Below are 5,000 nucleotides of genomic sequence, written 5' to 3' on the forward strand. Positions count from 1 at the left end.
TGTGCCGTAACGTAACCCATGTTGTGCCGTAACGTAACCCATGTTGTGCCGTAACGTAACCCATGTTGTGCCGTAACGTAACCCATGTTGTGCCGTAACGTAACCCATGTTGTGCCGTAACGTAACCCATGTTGTGCCGTAACGTAACCCATGTTGTGCCGTAACCTAACCCATGTTGTGCCTTAACCTAACCCATGTTGTGCCTTAACCTAACCCATGTTGTGCCTTAACCTAACCCATGTTGTGCCTTAACCTAACCCATGTTGTGCCTTAACCTAACCCATGTTGTGCCTTAACCTAACCTACGTTGTGCCTTAACCTAACCCATGTTGTGCCTTAACCTAACCCATGTTGTGCCTTAACCTAACCCATGTTGTGCCTTAACCTAACCCATGTTGTGCCTTAACCTAACCCATGTTGTGCCTTAACCTAACCCATGTTGTGCCTTAACCTAACCCATGGTGTGCCTTAACCTAACCCATGTTGTGCCTTAACCTAACCCATGTTGTGCCTTAACCTAACCCCACGTTGTGCCTTAACCTAACCCACGTTGTGCCTTAACCTAACCCACGTTGTGCCTTAACCTAACCCACGTTGTGCCTTAACCTAACCTACGTTGTGCCTTAACCTAACCCATGTTGTGCCTTAACCTAACCCATGTTGTGCCTTAACCTAACCCATGTTGTGCCTTAACCTAACCCATGTTGTGCCTTAACCTAACCCATGTTGTGCCTTAACCTAACCCATGGTGTGCCTTAACCTAACCCATGGTGTGCCTTAACCTAACCCATGGTGTGCCTTAACCTAACCCATGTTGTGCCTTAACCTAACCCATGTTGTGCCTTAACCTAACCCATGTTGTGCCTTAACCTAACCCATGTTGTGCCTTAACCTAACCCATGTTGTGCCTTAACCTAACCCATGTTGTGCCTTAACCTAACCCATGTTGTGCCTTAACCTAACCCATGTTGTGCCTTAACCTAACCCATGTTGTGCCTTAACCTAACCCATGTTGTGCCTTAACCTAACCCATGTTGTGCCTTAACCTAACCCATGTTGTGCCTTAACCTAACCCATGTTGTGCCTTAACCTAACCCATGTTGTGCCTTAACCTAACCCATGTTGTGCCTTAACCTAACCCATGTTGTGCCTTAACCTAACCCATGTTGTGCCTTAACCTAACCCATGTTGTGCCTTAACCTAACCCATGTTGTGCCTTAACCTAACCCATGTTGTGCCTTAACCTAACCCATGTTGTGCCTTAACCTAACCCATGTTGTGCCTTAACCTAACCCATGTTGTGCCTTAACCTAACCCATGTTGTGCCTTAACCTAACCCATGTTGTGCCTTAACCTAACCCATGTTGTGCCTTAACCTAACCCATGTTGTGCCTTAACCTAACCCATGTTGTGCCTTAACCTAACCCATGTTGTGCCTTAACCTAACCCATGTTGTGCCTTAACCTAACCCATGTTGTGCCTTAACCTAACCCATGTTGTGCCTTAACGTAACCCATGTTGTGCCTTAACGTAACCCATGTTGTGCCTTAACGTAACCCATGTTGTGCCTTAACCTAACCTATAATGTGCCTTAACCTAACCTAAAGTGCGCCGTAACCTAAACTATATTGCGCCTTAACCTGACGCACGTTGTCGCTGAACCTGCTCTGTAATTGTTATGCAACCCGTTAAAGTAGTGTAGTGTTGCCTAACCGCAACCCTCGCAATATAGTTCGCTACTCGCACTGCCCGGTCCCCTGTGTATCGCGTCATGTTAAACACCTTGCAGGTGTTGCTGACTTTCCACATGCTCCTGCTATACACTGTAGTGTGGATAGCAGCAGGACGTACATGCCCCCCCCCCTTCCCCCCTGCCTTCGCAAGCTGGTCGGTGAGAAGTTTGCATGTTCAATGCCCTTCGCATGCCGACGTACTCAGCCTACGTTGTGGTACGGCCTGTCACCTGTCCGCCGATGTACGCAAAACCCACAAACTGTACTGCACATTGCTCCGTATGTACTGAATGATACATCGTGGCCCATGTGACCGTATGACGACAGCGCCTAGCAACGGCGGACCATACAGTCCAAATATTGTGCACGCAGCTACGTGTCGTCTCCCTATAAGAGCTGGATTGCAGTGTGGTACGCCATACAGACGTGTGGGAGGAACGGACGCCCTGGATGGCGATCAGCATGAGCAGTCTGTTGATGTAGTGGAGCGTGTATTCGGACGTAGTCGTCTCTTCTCACACACCGTGATAGCATGTTGCACCGCGTTCCACATCTGCGACATGCTGCAGAGGCGGGCTGACAGTCGTTCGCGCAATGGACACCGCATACGTACGGGGTCTACCTTCCACGTGTTCTCTAGGCGTGCACATGTTGTTGCGTCTATGTGGGCAGACGTAGTGTGTTGTGACACCTGACACAGGCATGCAATACTCGTTGCAAATGGCGATGGACGTGTACGTTTGCTGGTGACGTTACGCAAATGAACAACCGGTAACCCGTTGTGGTGCGGTTGTTCTCGCTAGAGGTGAATCAGTGTTGGCGACGATCGGTCGAGCTATTAACCGGTTGTTTCAGGGATACCCACCATGCCCACGAACGTGAAAGGGGACCCACCATGCCCACGAACGTGAAAGGGGATCTGGGTGTGAGGCGATACGCGGCGGTGGCTGGGTGGGACCGTCCCCGGCCGGTGAGGGGGGGGCCGCCCGGCGTGCTGGCAGCGCGGTGCGTGGGCGCACGCGCTACAGCCGGCTGGTGGGGGCGGCCGGTGGCAGGCGCGCCGGCCGACGGACGCGGCAGGCGGCGCAGCTGCGCGCCGGCGCCCCCTGCTCGCGGCGCCTTGCGGCCAAAGTAGGTCCTCGCGGGCCCGGTGCGAAGCGCGGTGGCCATCTGCAGTGTGCTGGTCCGATTGAGGACTTTGTGCGCTGAGGATGCGCCGCCGCCCGGCGCTCGGCGCCGCGACGCCGTCTGCTGCTCGGTCGCCCCAGCGGTTCTCGCAGGTGGTTTGTATCGCAGCTGTGCGGACGTGTTGGCGCGTGCGCTGTGCTGGGAGAGTTCGCTTCGGCACCCAAGTAGGGCTTTTGTCCTTCTGTGGCGCTGGCGTTGGGAGCTGCCGGTCACCGTAGGTGGCGCGTGTTGTCTCCCGCCGGCAATGCCACGACAGCACGCTCCCGGGCCTCTGTCGGCAGCGGCAAGCTCAGTTGGGAGCACGGGTGGTCGCACCTAAAGCGTCTACTCGCCTAACTCCGGGCGATTGCGCCTCTCTCGAACCCGACCAAGTACTTAGGACGGCGCTGCGCGCCGCCGGGACCTGAGAGGGTTTCGAGGTGTGTTGTGCAGGGGAGCTCAGCCTCCTCCTGTTTGCAGAATAATTGAGCGGACGCTTGCGTGTTCGCGCGGGCCCCCCGGGACACACTCCCGGGCGGCCGGCTGCTCAGCTCTAGTTGACGCAGCTCCCTGGTTGATCCTGCCAGTAGTCATATGCTTGTCTCAAAGATTAAGCCATGCATGTCTCAGTACAAGCCGCATTAAGGTGAAACCGCGAATGGCTCATTAAATCAGTTATGGTTCCTTAGATCGTACCCACGTTACTTGGATAACTGTGGTAATTCTAGAGCTAATACATGCAAACAGAGTCCCGACCAGAGATGGAAGGGACGCTTTTATTAGATCAAAACCAATCGGTCGGCTCGTCCGGTCCGTTTGCCTTGGTGACTCTGAATAACTTAGGGCTGATCGCACGGTCCTCGTACCGGCGACGCATCTTTCAAATGTCTGCCTTATCAACTGTCGATGGTAGGTTCTGCGCCTACCATGGTTGTAACGGGTAACGGGGAATCAGGGTTCGATTCCGGAGAGGGAGCCTGAGAAACGGCTACCACATCCAAGGAAGGCAGCAGGCGCGCAAATTACCCACTCCCGGCACGGGGAGGTAGTGACGAAAAAATAACGATACGGGACTCATCCGAGGCCCCGTAATCGGAATGAGTACACTTTAAATCCTTTAACGAGTATCTATTGGAGGGCAAGTCTGGTGCCAGCAGCCGCGGTAATTCCAGCTCCAATAGCGTATATTAAAGTTGTTGCGGTTAAAAAGCTCGTAGTTGGATTTGTGTCCCACGCTGTTGGTTCACCGCCCGTCGGTGTTTAACTGGCATGTATCGTGGGACGTCCTGCCGGTGGGGCGAGCCGAAGGCGTGCGACCGCCTCGTGCGTGCTCGTGCGTCCCGAGGCGGACCCCGTTGAAATCCTACCAGGGTGCTCTTTATTGAGTGTCTCGGTGGGCCGGCACGTTTACTTTGAACAAATTAGAGTGCTTAAAGCAGGCAAGCCCGCCTGAATACTGTGTGCATGGAATAATGGAATAGGACCTCGGTTCTATTTTGTTGGTTTTTCGGAACCCGAGGTAATGATTAATAGGGACAGGCGGGGGCATTCGTATTGCGACGTTAGAGGTGAAATTCTTGGATCGTCGCAAGACGAACAGAAGCGAAAGCATTTGCCAAGTATGTTTTCATTAATCAAGAACGAAAGTTAGAGGTTCGAAGGCGATCAGATACCGCCCTAGTTCTAACCATAAACGATGCCAGCCAGCGATCCGCCGCAGTTCCTCCGATGACTCGGCGGGCAGCCTCCGGGAAACCAAAGCTTTTGGGTTCCGGGGGAAGTATGGTTGCAAAGCTGAAACTTAAAGGAATTGACGGAAGGGCACCACCAGGAGTGGAGCCTGCGGCTTAATTTGACTCAACACGGGAAACCTCACCAGGCCCGGACACCGGAAGGATTGACAGATTGATAGCTCTTTCTTGATTCGGTGGGTGGTGGTGCATGGCCGTTCTTAGTTGGTGGAGCGATTTGTCTGGTTAATTCCGATAACGAACGAGACTCTAGCCTGCTAACTAGTCGCGTGACATCCTTCGTGCTGTCAGCGATTACTTTTCTTCTTAGAGGGACAGGCGGCTTCTAGCCGCACGAGATTGAGCAATA

General features: G+C 53.3%; 1 non-coding gene across 1 annotated transcript in view; it reads left to right on the forward strand.

The window, feature by feature from the left end:
* Window positions 1–3,467: 3,467 nt before the first annotated feature.
* The window catches only part of LOC126432040 (small subunit ribosomal RNA), a 1,912-nt gene continuing 379 nt past the window's right edge, over window positions 3,468–5,000 (forward strand). Inside the window, exon 1 of the ribosomal RNA XR_007577830.1 lies at window positions 3,468–5,000. This exon is cut by the window's right edge and continues 379 nt beyond it. This is a non-coding gene — a ribosomal RNA (small subunit ribosomal RNA).

The sequence above is a fragment of the Schistocerca serialis genome, unplaced genomic scaffold, assembly GCF_023864345.2.
Source record: "Schistocerca serialis cubense isolate TAMUIC-IGC-003099 unplaced genomic scaffold, iqSchSeri2.2 HiC_scaffold_1120, whole genome shotgun sequence".
NCBI lineage: Eukaryota > Metazoa > Arthropoda > Insecta > Orthoptera > Acrididae > Schistocerca > Schistocerca serialis.